The sequence below is a fragment of the Herpailurus yagouaroundi genome, unplaced genomic scaffold (genome assembly GCF_014898765.1).
Source record: "Herpailurus yagouaroundi ecotype Mexico unplaced genomic scaffold, PumYag 569, whole genome shotgun sequence".
Taxonomy (NCBI): Eukaryota; Metazoa; Chordata; class Mammalia; order Carnivora; family Felidae; genus Herpailurus; species Herpailurus yagouaroundi.
In genome coordinates, this window is record NW_024412786.1 from 5,342,930 (window position 1) to 5,359,157 (window position 16,228).

Sequence of the window (16,228 nt, forward strand, 5' to 3'; positions counted from 1 at the left end):
AGCAAAGGATCGGATATCAAAGGCAGTGTGTCCCGCCCGAGTGTGGTATTCGTTGGGCCCCATCTGGACTCCTGCCCCCACACCATAGTCTGGAGGTGGGTGGGTGGGGAGCATCTCCTTTCACAGACCACTCCACCTGCTCCTGTCTCCCCTCCTGCCCACCCACTCCTGGCTCAGGTTAGCGCTGGAAGCCACCCACGTGTCTGCGAACCGTATACTTCGTCTGTCCAGATAAACCAGGAGGGTGTGGATGCTTCCAACGGGTTTCCCAGTCAAACTTCGGAGGGCGTTTTAACTCACAAGTAGCTCCTAACCAGCACGGTGAGCCCCTGCCGGGGACCGTGGGGGCACAAAGGTGAGCCCGTCCCGGGTGAGTGGACGTTAAGCGGTGGAGACACACGTGAATGTGTGAACACCAGAGGCTCAGACACGAGAAGTGACTCCAGGACACCGCGAGCTGTTAAGTGGCATTGGGGACAACGGAGGTTATGGGGCCAGAGAAGGGATTCAGAGGCAGGTTGCTGGATGTGGACAAGGCCCCTACTGGGTGCTCCCATAAGACGCAGGTTTGTCCCAGGACGAGTTGACAGCTTGTACTTACTGTTACACAAAGAAAAGCATGTTTTGGGGGCGCCTGGGTGGCTCAGTTGGTTAAGCGTCCGATTTCGGCTCAGGTCATGATCTCACGGTCGGTGAGTTCGAGCCCCACGTCGGGCTCTGTGCCGACGGCTCAGAGCCTGGAGGCCGCTTCGGATTCTGTGTCTCCCTCTTTCTCTGACCCTCCCCCGTTCATGCTCTGTCTCTCTCTGTCTCAAAAATAAATAAACGTTAAAAAAAATAAAAAAAAATAAAGTGGGGGAAACTGAGGCTGGGGGGGTACTTCAGGCACAGTTTCCAAGACAAGCCTCTCAGGGGAGAGGGTCTGTGTCTCAAAGGCCAGGTAAGGGGGGGTGAGGCTGGGGGGCTTTGGGAGCAGGGTAGCCCCAGACCTGTCCGGGAGACAGCGGGGGCCCCAGCGTGAACTGACCAAAGGGTTTGGGCCGGCAAACGACTGGGTAAGGATGAGGTGGTGTTGGGGGCGGAGCCAGAAATCCCAGACGCCCTGGTGGTTTCTGACCCAGGTGGTCATGGCTGTGGCCTTGCTGAGATCACCTTTGTCATGGCTCTGTGGGGCTGGCTGGGGCTCAGAGCTGTGGCCTTCCCGAGTGCCTATTTTATTTTTTAAATTTTTTTTCAACGTTTTATTTATTTTTGGGACAGAGAGAGACAGAGCATGAACGGGGGAGGGGCAGAGAGAGAGAGGGAGACACAGAATCGGAAACAGGCTCCAGGCTCCGAGCCATCAGCCCAGAGCCTGACGCGGGGCTCGAACTCCCGGACCGCGAGATCGTGACCTGGCTGAAGTCGGACGCTTAACCGACTCTGAGTGCCTATTTTATAGATGGAGGACCCGAAGCACAGGGGTGGGAGGAACTTTCTGGAAGTACGGGGGAGTGAATGGCCATGCAAGGAGACCACCAGGACTCTCGGCACGGTGGTCTCTACTCCCACACTTGGTGACAGTCTCCTCCCTTGTGCTCTGCAAAGGCTGTTGGGGTTGGGGGCTGTCCCCCGCCCTCCGCCCTCCCACATTCTCTTAGAGACCCAGGAGAGACCTGCCTTGCAGTGAGGCCTCTGTCTCTAGCCATGGGATGGAACAGCTCCACACGGGGTTGTCTGGAAATGCAGGTTCCAGAAGCCTGGATTTGGGCATTGAATGACTGCTCCTGCCGCCTGTGGGCACGGCCACATCTTTCCTCGGGACAGCTTTCCGGCTGTCCCTTCTCTGTCCTCCCTCTAACAGAATGTGCAGGCCACTTTTCTGAGTGCGAGGCGCGGTCTGACTCCCTGACCTGGTAGGGGTAGGGGGAGCTGGTGATGATTTTGGGGGCCAGCGCCCTGGGCATTTGCAGGAGGCACTGCCGGGCGGCCAAGGAAGATAATGAAGCTTAAACAGACGCCCCACCCGCGTGGGTTCATCCAGGGCTCTCCATGGGCCTCTCTGCTCCAGCCTACAAATCGTTCTCGCCCCTTTGTCTGGTTTCTGGGCTGGGCGCCGGCCCCCACGACATCCTGCCCCAAGCCGACCTCAGGGAGTTTCTCACCCAGGGCCACAATGACCAGGATTCTAAACGATTGGTTTTGGGCTTCACTCGTCTCTGTAGCATGGTGTCCTTGTTCTTAAACAGACCCTCCAGACCGCAGGCGCTGAGCCGCCTGCTTCCTCCACTGGGGCCGTGGGCGGAGGTCCGGGCAGTGTCTTGTGGTCGCACTTCCCACAAGGAGGTCCGCTGGAAGAGTGTGGCCCATCACCCGTCTTCTAACAAGAACAGAGCAGGTATACAATTCCCTGATCCCAGGGTTTGTGGGGATCTTGGGTCCCCATGGAGGCCTCTGGTTAAAAGGAAGTGAGGGGGGGGGCAGAGAGGGGCGGGGGCAGGGTTCTGTGGGATCTGGGTCAGACCAGATGGCAGGAGCAGGTGAGCAGGTGAACAGGTGTGCAGGGCTCAAGGATACCCTCCCGTCTCCTCCCCACCCCACTGAGCATAAGGATGTGCAGACTGCCCTATGCGGGCACATGCCCTGCTGTCTGGGTTACGAGGGTGCACCCTTGTGGGCATGTTCCCATGTGCCCACATGCATGTGTGCCCAAGTGTGACAAGGGAGGGTACATCGTGGTGGGAAAAGGCGTTACCACCAAGAGGCAGATAATGTCAACAGCAGGGAACTCTTCCTGTCAGCCCTTGGAATCTAGACTTTGTTCAATACAGCTCCTTGGTTTTGCTGACTCTGAAGATGAGTTTTAGGATCCCTCTTGGTTTGGGATTCCTACGAATCCCAAGAAGTTACTTTGTAAGTGAAATAGAGGAAAAGCTATCTATTTATCCACCTACGTATCCAACCATGTACCATCCGTGCATTCATTCATCTACCCGCTCATCTGTCCATTTACCAATCCACCTGTCACCCATCTATCCACCCATCTGTATACTCATCCACTCATCCATCCATCCACCCATTATCCATCCATCCACCCATCCACACACCCACCCATCCATCCACTTACCCACCCGCCCATCCATAATGCATTTGTCCATCCGTGCTTCTACCCATCATCCATTCATCATCCATTTATTGACTGACTAATCAATAGGTAGATACACACATATACATCCAATCAATGTTCGCTGAACCCCAAATACTGCTGGGACAAACTCTGGCTGCTGGGTACTGGAGAGGCAGGTGAATCAGACATTGTGCTTGCCCTAAGGAGTTCTCGGCCTCATTGTGCAGAAAGACCAGGGGAGAGACAACAGCAACAGCATGGGATCCATGCTCTAGTTGAGGCTGGTGCAGTGGGCACCCTAAGGAGCCCTTCACTCATCCACAGGTAGACCAAGGGAGGCTTCAATGGAAGGAGGCCTCGGACCTGAGTCCTGGAGGAGAAGAAGAAGCTCACGTGGAGGGAGATGGAGAAGCACATTCCAGGACAAGAGACACAGCGCTACCTCAGTCTCTTGGGACAGGTGCGGGAGTGTGGTAGCCGGTCAGCAAGGTAGTGTTCGTGCCTCCTGGCTTTCATAGGTACCCTTTCCGCAGTACCCATAGCATCCTCTTAGTATCCTTTCTGCAGTACCCATAGTATCCTCCTATGTGGAATCAGGGCTGGTCTGCGTGATGAGTAGAGTGTGGCGAAGATGGTAAAGGGCGCTGCAGCTTTCAGTCTGGTCTCATGCATCCCTCTATCTGTGGGAAGCCAGCTGCCATGACATGAGGACATTCAAAAGGACCCGTGGAGAGGAACGGAGGCCTCTGACCAGCAGCCAGCACCAACTTACCAGCCTTGGAAGCCAATCCCCCTCCCTGGTCAGACTTCCAGAGGACTGGCCACCAAGCCGACCTCTGCCTGCCACTTCAGGAGAGACCCCCAGCCAACACTACGCAGCCACGCCCCTCCCACATTCCTGACCCACAGAAACTATGAGGATAACAAATGCTTGTAATTGCTTTGACTCATCGTGTTCGGGACAGTTTGTTATTCAGCAATAGAGAACTAATACATGGGCATGGTGAGCAGCCTGCTCAGCCCCCAGCACTGGCCCTTCCTTCTCTGTGCCGGCCACTGGGACAAAGAATGTGGCTCCCATGAATGTTTCTGACCAGGGCCAGGGCGCAGACGGAAGGAATTCCCAGAAGACACTCCTTACTTATGCACTAATTCCACAGTATTTGTCGAGGGCCCACTCTCCTGGAGCTTACCTTCTGGTGGGGGTAGACAAGCAACGAAGAGAAAAGGAAGTGAGCGCTATGAAGGAAAATCGAGCAGGATGTGGGGGGGCGGTGAGGGAATGTCTAGGTGTGGGTGTGGGTGTGGGTGTGAGTTTAGTTGGGGAGGTGAAGGCAGGCGATGCTAATGAGGGGACATTGAGCAGAGAAGTAAAAGAAGTCTGAGAATAACCCCTGTGAACATCTGGGGAAGGAGTGCTCTGGGCTGAGGCAACCACAGTGCGTGCAAAGGTCCTGAGGTTGGAGTTTACTTGGCATGTTAGAGGAATGGCTAAGGGGCTAGCGAGGCTAGAACAAAGTGAGGGAGATTCAGAGTTGGAGTTGATGAGGTGAGGGCGGTGGGCAGCAGTCCAGGTAGGGCCTCATAAACCACAGTGATGTGTCTGGGGAAGGGAAGGTGCTCGTTTCAGGCTTGGGAGCGATTTCAACACTCCTCACACTCCCAACTCCTTGACCCTGGCCCACAGAAGCGGCAGAACGAATGTTCTGGGACACGCATCAGCTCAGGGACAACAGGGAGGGCCCCAACCCGAGTCACGGCCAGTGGGAAGACACTCCATGTGCCTCATAGTCGTCCTTGGCATTGACTCTGGGGTACAGACAGGGAGATACCATTTCTCTGTCTTGCCCACCGTGTTGCCACGTCTCATTCCTTCTAGAGTGAAATTCAACTTTCTCGGCCTGAAGTTTGAGGCTTTCTGAGGATGCCTCCAGCTCACGTTTCTAGCTTCACCTCCTACCTGAGCCCATCTTGCAGGCTGAACGTCCCCTCCCCTTTGAGACTCGTAGCTGGCCAACGTCCTTCTCCTCTTCTGAGGCTGAACACCTTCCACGTGATGCTTCCCAGCGCCCTCCAGCCCCAGGAGAGGCTCTGTTCCTTCCCAGGCTCCCCCGCTCCCCGACACGCTTAAGTTTCTTCCAGCCTGTATTGTTTCCAATGGGCTGTTTTGGTCGTTCTCATCCCCGTCGCCCTGTAAGGAATGTGTACTTTTTCTCTGGCTACTTTATTGAGGTATATAATCCAAACACTGTGATGTTCATCCTTTTTAGTTCGGACGTTTGCTGAGGTCTGACAAACGTGGACAGTGTATCACTATTACAGGACTATAGTCAGGATACAGAATATTTCTACCCTCCTCCCCAGAAGTCCTGGTGCCCCTTTGTAGACCATCCCTTCCTTTACCCCCGCTCCTTGAAACCACCATCAGTCTGCTGGTCCTGCCATAACAGAACACCACAGGATGCATGGCTCAAGGAGCGGAAGTTTATTTTCTCACAGTTCTGGACTTTATTCCGAGTCCAAGGCCCAGGTATCAGCAGGGTTGATTTCTGGCAAGACCTCTTCCTGGCGTGTGGATGCTCACATTTTCATTGTGTGTTCATATGGCCTTTTCTCTGCATGCAGAGAGAGAGAAAGAGAGAGAGAGAGAGAGCTGTCTGGTGTCTACTCCTCTTTGTAGAGGACACAAATCTATCCGTTCAGGACTCCACCATTATGGGCCTCACTTAAAGTTAATCACTCCCTAAAGTCCTTATCTCCAAATAGAGCCACAGTGGGGGTCACGGCTTCAACATATGAATTCTGGGAGGACACAATTCAGTTCATGACGCCACTGATCTATTCTCTGGCCCTGTAATTTTGTCTTTTTCAGAACATCCTATAAATTGAATTATATAGTATATAGCCTTTTGAGTCTGACTTTTCCGCCTTAGCATAATAAGTATCAATATTTCTTTCTTTCTTTTTTTTCCCAACGTTTATTTATTTTTGGGACAGAGAGAGACAGAGCATGAACAGGGGAGGGGCAGAGAGAGAGGGAGACACAGAATCGGAACAGGCTCCAGGCTCTGAGCCATCAGCCCAGAGCCCGACGCGGGGCTCGAACTCACGGACCGCGAGATCGTGACCTGGCTGAAGTCGGACGCTTAACCGACTGCGCCACCCAGGCGCCCCAAAGTATCAATATTTCAATGTGTCTGTCGCTACTCCATTGATTTTCATTGCTGAGTAGTATTCCAGTGTGTAGATGTACCACAGCCTGTTTATCCATTGCTCTGTTGAAGGACATTTGGGCTGTTTCCAGTTTTGGGCAATTTTGAATAAAGCCACAAAACCCACAAACGCATATAGGTGTTTGTGTGACCATTAAGTGTTCATTTTTCTTAGGTAAATACCTAGGAGTGGGATTTTGGGTTCTACGGTTAAGTGTGTAATTCGATGAGGAACTGCCAAACTGTTGTCTAAAATGGCTGCACCATTTTGCATCCCCATCACTGATGTATGAGAACTCCCATTTCCCTGCATCCTCTAATTCCTCTTCATCCAATTCCTCTGCATCCTCAAAACACTGGGTATTGTCAGGTTTTTTCAAAATAAATAATTCATTGTCTTGCCATTCTAAGAGATAAGAGGTATTTCTTTTTTTTTTTTTTAATTTTTTTAACGTTTATTTATTTTTGAGACAGAGAGAGACAGAGCATGAACGGGGGAGGGGCAGAGAGAGAGGGAGACACAGAATCGGAAGCAGGCTCCAGGCTCTGAGCCGTCAGCCCAGAGCCTGACGCGGGGCTCGAACTCACGGACAGCGAGATCGTGACCTAAGCTGAAGTCGGACACTTAACCGACTGAGCCACCCAGGTGCCCCTATAAGAGGTATTTCAATAAGGTTTCACTATGCTTTCCTTGATGGCTGATAATATTGTTTTCATGTGTTTTTTTTTTTTTTTTTTTTTTTTTTTTTTTTTGCCAGCCACTTATCTTCTTTGGTGCAGTGTTTGTTCAAATATTTGGCTTACTTTTTTAGTGTGTAGTTTATTTTCTTATTATTGAGTTTTGAGAGTTCTTTCAATATTTTGGATGCGTGTTCTCTATCAGGTATGTGGTTTGCAAATATTTTCTCCCAGTCTGTGGCTTGTCTTTTCATTTCTAAGAGTGTCTTTCAGTGAGCAGAAGTTTTTAGTTTGTATAAAATCCAATTTGTCATTTTCTTCTTTTATAGATTTTCTTCTTGTGTAAACCTTTTTGCTGATTATGCTTTTAGTGTCCTATCAAAGAAATCTTTGCCCAACCCGAGGCTACAAGATTTAGCTCCTCTGTTTTCTTTTTTTTTTTTTTAATTTTTTTTCAACGTTTATTTATTTTTGGGACAGAGAGAGACAGAGCATGAACGGGGGAGGGGCAGAGAGAGAGGGAGACACAGAATCGGAAACAGGCTCCAGGCTCTGAGCCATCAGCCCAGAGCCCGACGCGGGGCTCGAACTCACGGACCGCGAGATCGTGACCTGGTTGAAGTCGGACGCTTAACCGACTGCGCCACCCAGGCGCCCCAGCTCCTCTGTTTTCTTACAGAATTTTAACAACTTTAGATTTTACATTTTGGTCTATGATTCATTTTGAGCTTCTTACGTATATACATTTGTAATTTTCATCAATTTTGGAAAACTTCCAGCCATTATTTCTTCAAATATTTGTTACTGTTCTTCCTTTTCTTTCTGTCTAGGACTCCATCAACATGAACGTTAGACCTCTTGATATTGTCGTGCAGGTCATGAGTCACCGTTTATTTATTTATTTTTTTAGTATTTTTCCTTTCTGTATTTCAGTTTAGATGGCTTTAACATGTCTACATCTTTGAGTTTAACCTGCTGTCTGTGAAGTAAATTTTTCGTTTCAGATGTTGTATTTGTCATTTCTAGAAGTTTCATTTGAGTGTGTGTGTGTATCTTCCATTTCTTTCTCATTATGTTCACATTTTCCTTTCATTTCTTGAACATATTTATAGTGGCTCTTTTAAAGTTCACTGTAAGCTAATTCCACCATCTCGGTCGGGTCTGGTTCTGTTTCTTTTGACTAATTTTTCTCCTGGTCTTGGGTCACATTTTGCTGCCTGTTGGCATGTGTAGCAATTTTCGATTGTATGCTGGGCATTACATACGCCACATTGTTCTGAGTTTGGATGAGGTTGTCCTCTTTCACAGTGGATTGAAATTTGTTTTGGCAGGCAGCAAAGTTATTTGTGGATCAGTTTATTCCTTTTGAAGCTTGTTTTCTATCTCTGTTGGGGCAGTTCTAGAGTAGCCTATACTGCATGGCTAGTTTACATATATGACTAAGGCATGGTCATTCTGGGTTTCCACTGAATGCCCCAGGTATTCAACAAGGGCTTTCCATCCTAGCTGGTAGGAACTTGCATGGGTCTCAGGTGAGCTCTGGGACCTGGCTGAGTTTTGCCCAGCCTTGTGCAGTTTCCCCTCACATATGTGCAACTTAATCTTCAACCAAATACTCAAGAGGACCCTGTGAGTGTTTCTGGAATTTGTTGTCTATAAATTTTTTCCTCTCCAGTACTCTGCCTCACAAAGTCTAGTTGTCCTGACCTCCCCCAAGCTCCTGTGTTTCTTCAACTCAGTGAGATCACTAAATACCCTTTCCCTGCATTCTGGGTCCCCAGAAAGAATGCCAAGTTGGCCGTGGGGCTCAATGTTGTTTTCTCCTTCTCTAGAGAATAACAATCTTAAGTTGCTTGTTTTCCAATACCTGAAAAGATCTGTTTCATATATTTTGTTTAGTTTTCTGGTTTTTAATTTTTTTAATGTTTTCTTATTTTTGAGAGAGAGAGAGAGAGAGAGAGAGACAGAGAGAGAGAGAGAAGCAGGGAGATAGGGAGACACAGAATCTGAAGTAGGTTCTAGGCTCTGAGCTGTCAGTACAGAGCCTGATGTGGGGCTCAAACTCACAAGCCACGAGATCAATGCTCTGCCTTCAGACTTGGATGAGAAAACATTCCATGGGGAATGGGGTCCAGCTTCCTGAGCATTTTCTCTTGAGATGAAACAACCTTTGTGGTGAATCTTGACCTAAAGGAAATGGGACATGGGATGGAGCCAGGCTGTTAAATCCTCCCACCTCTCTCCCTTTTGTGGGCTCTTTGACGGTGTGATGGTGCGGAACCCCCCCCTCCCCCCGAGAGGAACTCCTCCCTGTCTCTGGAAAGCTTATTATAGAGCTTAGCTGGTGCAATGCTACATGGCCGTCCTCACTTCACGTCTTCCTTTCCCTCTCTTGCATGCTCCTGAACCTGGGCTTGCTCACACAAGATGTGGGTGCATCACACGCCATGCAGCACCGGGCAAATAGCTGTGCTTGGCGACCGGGACTCACCAGATTTCACTGGTTGATCTGAAATGGGAAGGGAGTGGCTCTCCACACACACACACACCATCCAAGGAAGTCAGAGTTCTAGATCTAAAACTCAAGGAGACGGCTTCTCCTTTAACCTCCGCTTTAAACAAGACGCAGAGGACATTACTGGATCTGAAGGACACAGTGAGGGCTCTTGTGAGGTTCTGGGACAGGTTAGAGAAGCCCTTTCCACTCTAAGTCCCAGACTGGTTGGGGTGGGGTGGGGTGTTGAGAAGGACCCCAACCCATTTATTTTGCTGACAAGAAGCCTGAGGGCCGAGGTAGGTTCCAAGCCTCTGGGTTCCTAGACCCAGCTGTTTCCCCTACACCATAGCTCCGTGCTTAGAAATAAGAAATTCAATTTTTCAACGTTTATTTATTTTTGAGACAGAGAGAGACAGAGCATGAACGGGGGAGGGGCAGAGAGAGAGGGAGACACAGAATCGGAAGCAGGCTCCAGGCTCTGAGCCGTCAGCCCAGAGCCTGACGCGGGGCTCGAACTCCCGGACCGCGAGATCGTGACCTGACTGAAGTTGGACGCTTAACTGACTGCGCCACCCAGGCGCCCCTGAACAAATTTATTTCTTGACTGTCATACATTCACGGGGCTCAGAATTCTAAGGACACTAAAATTCACCTCTTACTCCTAACCCCCAGCCGTCCGGTTTCCTTCTCTGGAGGGCACCGATGCGAACACTTTCTTGGATGCTAACACAGCCTTGTGAAGACTCTTTTATACATATAGAAGCATTTTTCTTTTTTCCCGTCTTTCTTGCCGTCTTAAAAAACACACACCATAAAGGTTACCATCTTAACCATTTTTGAGCGTGCAGGTCAGTGGCCCTGAGCATGCTGACAATGACACGCAATTGTCGCTGCCACATCCTCATGGAGAACATTTACATCTTCCCAGACTGAAGCTCCTCCCTGGAAACGCCAGCCCCCCAGCCGCCCCTCCCCCAGCCCCAGCCCACCATCCTACTTTCTGGCTTTGTGATTTTGATGACTCTCCAGGGATAGGGGAATCTTTTTGGAGAGTCTCCAGGTGATTTGACTGGGGGGCCGGGTCGAGGTCCTGGAATCTCGGGGCAGTGGGTCCCCAGTATGGTGCATTCCGAAGCGCGTCCTTGAACCTGTAAATGTGGCACTGGATTCCTTTTCTTTCCTTTTTTTCCTTTATATTTTGATGCAGCCTGTCTTTTGTTTCCACATTTCCGGGACTCAGCCGTGTTTCCCACCCCATTCACGGGCAAAACGCTGCATCTGTCTTAGGAGCTTGGGCATCCCTGCCCTGCTTCCTGTAGGCCTTGGGGTCGTGTGTGCCTCAGTGTACCCACCTGCACAATGGGTGTCGGTCCGTTACGCCGACTTACTGTGGGCCCCCAGGGGGTCTGGCTCCCTACCTGCTGCGCGTCGTGGGCACGCGGTCTCATCCCCACTGTGTTTCCTGTGGCTCCCGTGTGGGGTCCCGCGCAGGAGGTTTGTGCCCGCGTGGGGCAGCGGGGCACCGGGGCCTGGGTCCGCCTGTGGGGACTGTGTGAATCAAAGCAGCGGGCCGCGGCTGGAAAAACCTGGCGGGACGCTTAACGCGGCCTCTTGGCAGACCGATTGTGCAACCACCTTTCCTCCCCGGGAAACACGTCCGCCCCTCAGAGAAGGTGCGAGAGTTCCCGGACACTGAAGGGGTCCTGCTGGGTGAACTAACTCTTCATTATTCTGTTCCCGGGGCTCCTGCGTTGGCCCGGTGCCCAGCGCACAGCCGCGCGCCCGCATGGGGTCCCCCAGACGCTGGGCTGCAGATAGTCCTGGGGCCCCCCCCCCCCCCCCCCGCTCAGAAGTGCCCACGCCGGCCCGTCCTTGTCCGCTCGCCCAGGACAGACACCAGCGAGCTCGTCCTCTGGTACCTGAACGTCTTGTTGGTGAGGACACGCGGGTTCCCGTCTGCCTGCACCGGTCGGCTGCGCGTGGGGCTGGGGTTTTGGCACTTGGGCTCGCTGTACCCCTCCTTCTCTGGGTCATTGTTTAGCCTTTGTCACCTCCACAGCCCCCCCCCCCCCCCCTTCCAGGACTGGAAACACCACCTGCTGTTACGACTTCCAAGTGGGATCATTCAAAACCCAAAGTGGCCAGACACGGGCGTCGAGAGCGATGAGATAGGCCTTGATCCCCAGGAGCAAGGGTGGGGGGGTATGGCTGCCCTGAGACCACCCCAGGCAGCCCCTCCCCAGGTCTGTTTACCACTACCTACCGCCCCCGCCGACCATGCGCTGGAGGCGACGCCTCCACCCGGCACCATCGGCCCTCTTGTTTCTTCCCTGTCTCTTCCCGGCGTCCCACAGGCACAAGAGCAGGGTCTGGACGCCGTCACAGTTCTTTCCAGCCACCTCGTCCCCCTCGCCCTGTTTCCTTGTCTGCAAAATGGGCGTGGAAGCCTTTGGGACGTGCTTGTCCTGCAGAGCTGTTCCGAGACAGAGGCTGTGCTCGCCTCCCGGCTACTTTCTTACTGAATCAACAAGCAGTCGCCTCACCTGGGTACCAGGGCACAGCACTGAGTACCGCCTGGTCCCTGCCCCAGGGAGGTGGCCGTAGGAGGGGCGGGAGCCTGGAAGGTGTGTTCGGGGGGACCCTTCCCAGACGACACCAAAGGGCTCTGGGTTTGGGGGTGGCAGCCAGGATGCCGAGGTGGCCACAGTCACGGACACGGATGCCAGACTCCTGGGCTCACATCCACGGCCTCCCCGTCCTGGCTGCAAGCCTCAGTTTCCCCAGCTACTCCCAGGGGGAGATGGGGGGGCGGGTCTTGTGCCGATGAAACAACTGAGTAGTTCTAGGAGGCACAGCTCAGCACCGGGCAGACGCTGCTCAGAGGTCGTGAGCACAAAACCGTCCTCGAGAGGCCAGAATGCGGCAGGTGGATGGGGACTTTGTCGCTGCTGGGCCCGATTTCAGTGTTTCTGAAAAATGGAGCAGCCAGGGGCACTGACCCCCGCTGAGGAAGGTCAGGAAGGGGCTCGGAGTGGCCTGTCCAACAGGGGCCGGCCTGCCACCCGCCAGCCGCTATCTGTCTGGGCTCCGGGGCCACCTTCCCTGGGGAGCGGGCAGGGAAACCGGAGCCCGGGGCGGGAGGCGCGGGGCTGTTTCATCCACCTCGGGATGGCGGCGAGTTCCAGGTGAAGCTATTGTTCCCGCGCACGGGTGGGGATAATGCGTCCCGACAGCTCCGAGGATGGGCCCCCGCGGGCCCCCGGGTTACAGACCGGCCCAAGAGCGGCCCCCACGGTCTGGCCTCTGCGCGTGCTTCCGGCCCCCGGGCTCGGACACACCTGGGAGCGGTGCGGCCCATTCACTAAGCGCTTTGGCCAAGGTCACCATCAGCCGGGGACAGGGTGCCCCTTGTCGAGGGCGCCAGCCCAGCCTTTGTGCCCTGCGGGCTGCCCCCGACCACAAGAACTCCCCCTGCTCACCCTCATTCACACAGGGAGGGTGCTCACTGCCGGGGTGGGGGGGTGGGGGGGCTGCTCTCCCTCCCCCTCCCTCCCTCCCTCCCAGGCCGCCTTGGGCCGGAGGCTAAAGCCTTCGCCAAACAAGCCTCGCCCACCATTTTCCAAAACCTAATTGCCACGCTGTGTCTGTGATGGGCACGGACCCAGGGCTGGGCCTGCCAAGAATTTCCCCGTGTGAATACCTGCGCAGGGCATCTCCTGTGGGAACCGGGAGTCACACAGGGCCTGGCGTTTGTCCCCAGCCTGTCTTGGGACATTAGGCGGATCAAAGCCCCATTGTAAAAAGTCATGTTCGCTCTGTTTGTCCGCCTGGAGCCTGCGTCCCCGGGACGGCCCTTCCCTCGTCTCGGGTTTGGGGAGGGAGCTGACCATCGAGAGACGAGATGTGGGCCCCCGCATTCCTTCTGGAAGGAGCCCCGCCAGGAGGGAGTGAAATTGTCTCTCCCGGGTCGGGTCGGGTCGGAGGCTGGGCGCGCCCTGAGAAAGCACGAGAAAGCGTGGGGGCAGCCCAGCTCCCGGTGTCTTCAGAGGAACAAGCTTCAACCTGGCTCTGCAAATCGCAGCTAAAAGGCAGAGGAAAACGTCACCGACGCTGAAATCACCGAGGCTTCAGAGCCAGTGATGAGGGAAGGGCCGCGGGAAGGGAAGGGGCCGGGGGTGGCCTCTGCCCGGCACCCCGGGGGGGGAAGGGGGGTGGCGGGCGGGGAGGAGAGCAGGCTTGGACAGGCCTCGGCAGGGAGTGCTAGGAAGGCGCTCGGGGCTCCCAAGGGGCGGCCTCCCTCACTCCCAAGACCCGCCGCCACTGGGTGTCGGGGTGGGGGGGACCCGCCGCTGCGTGTCCAGTGAGGGGGGCCGGTCAAACCATTGAACCACCTGCTGTGGGCCGCCCGGGGCACGCGGTCGAGCGCCGGGACGGCTCGGTGACCTCTGTCTCCGCGAGGACGTGTGTGCCACCTGCTGCCATCCCTGGTGTGTTAGTCAGTAACAAGGTCCCCTCCAAATCTCCGTGGCTCAACCACGAAACTCGCTTGTCTTCTTGCGCGGAGCGCAGAGCGGAGGGGCGGCCGCTGTCCACGGGGCGAGCCCGAGATCCGGGCTGTTTTCGTGTCGCGCTTCTGCTGGGGGAGGCGTGCGCGCGCCTTTGGGCCGCTGTCCCCAGAAGTGACACATGGCTTTTACTCACTCCTTGTGTGTTCTTCACCTCCCCCTCCTGGGCGCCCTGGAGGGAGGTCCAGTGGGTGTAGACCATCACATCTGCCCTGCTCAGTGAGACCCGCTCGTGTGTTTGAGACGCCAGGGATGTGACGTGGAGCAGGCCACCAAACGGACTGGGCAGTGGTCACAGTTGGACCCAGCCTAATGCTCATGCTGGCACATTTTTTTAGGGGGGGCACAGTGCCACTCTATCTAGATCCCCTTTTCCATCCGATTCTCTCATGTCACCCCCGATGTCCCTTCTCTCACTGGGAAGATGCAGGGACTATTCTGCCCCTGGGTGCTCCCCTCAGAAGCACCGCGTCCTCTCAGCCAGGGCCCGGGGACTCGCCCAGCAGTGCTGTGTGCGGTCGATGAAGGCAAACCATAGGCTTCTGGAAGGAAATGTGAGGCTGCCCCTTAGCTAAGTGACTTCCCTTGTTCTCTAGAGAACAAGGCAAAGTCATGGAGCTTGATTGGGATTCTCTCTCCCTCTCTCTGACCCTCCCCTGCTTGTGTGCTCTCTCTCTCTCTCTCTCTCAAAATAACTAAACTTACAAAAAGGAATGGCTGGGTCCAGAGGCTCAAATGCTATCATCAGACCTCAATCTCACCTTCTCCATTTCTCATTTCTGCCTTCCTCAGAGAGTTCTAATCCTCAGATTGGCTCTGATTGATAAGAGTGGGGTCACATGTCTACTTCTCAATCAACTAGTTTAGCCAGAGGGGGATCAAGAGACACTAACTGGCCATCCTGGGTCCGGGGACCATCCTTGCCTCTCTTGAGTCTCGTGGACCAGGAAGGGGCATTGTTGCACGAGACACAGTACATCGCGAGGCTTCTGTCTGTTAACAGTAGCACACATTCCAAGGTTTTCTGTGCTGGAAGTGCAAACATTCTGCAGAAGCCCAGGGGAAGGAGACGCTTCCTCCGCTCAGGGCATGGACGGTTAGGGAAGGCTTCCTGGGGGAGGTGTGTTTGCAGACAGTCAAAGGGGTGATAGCGAGGGCGTGGCAAGCAGCGGGAACAGAGGGAACAGCATGGGCCAAGAAAGGCCAAGGGCCAAAGAGCATGTCTCACTTGCGGGCTCCTGATCGCTCAGTGAGCCTAGAGAGTAGGGTAGGGGACAAGACCCATGGCAGGCGGTGTTGTCTGGGACCTGTCTGACCGTTCCTCAAGATTGGGGTGAGATGGGTGGGACCCAATCCAAGGAAGGAGGAAGCACTGCGGTGGGGGGCAGGTCTGGACCTCAGGGTCTAGAATGAGCAGAGAACGTGCCATGGGCATTTCTCACGTGTGGCACCCAGGACAGGGACGGGCATGGCTGCCCAAAGGGGTCGTTCAGGCAGAAATGGGGTCTTGGCAGGTGTGATATTGCGATTTATGATAAGAGATATCTATTTGGTCTTTGTCCCCTTTGCTGGCACAAAGCTCCTGAACCCCCTGGAATTTCCTGTGATGAGAACAGAAAGGTGTTTTGTTATGTTAATGGAGTGACTCTTGGAAAGTCCCTGAGGAGGGGGGCTGGCAGCCACGGGAGCCCACCCAGGGCTTGGAGGCTTTCAGACCCACCTCCAGAGAGGGGCTGGAGCTTGAATCCATTGCGAATGGCCAATGATTTAATCAATGAGGCCTGAGTAAGGAAGCCCGCAGGAAACCCAAAAGGTCTGGGTTTGGAGAGCTTCTGGGCTGGTGGAGATTTGGGGAGAGTGATGTACAGGGAGGGCATGGAAGCCCACGGTGCTTCCTCACGCCTACGCACCTCTTCCATCTGGCCGTCCGGATTCTTTCCTTTTACAATAAACCAGTGTCCTAGTAAGTAAAATGTTTCTCTGAGTTCTGTGATTAATGTAAAATTAGATCATTAGGTGGGGCCCTAATCTCATCTGACAGGTGTCCTTGCCTGTAAGAAGAGATCAGGACACAGACACGAAGGAGGAGAGAGGCCTCAAGAGGAAGCAGCCCTGTGCACTTGTGGATCTTGGACTTCCGGTCTCCAGGACCTGGGGGAGGGTCTGGATC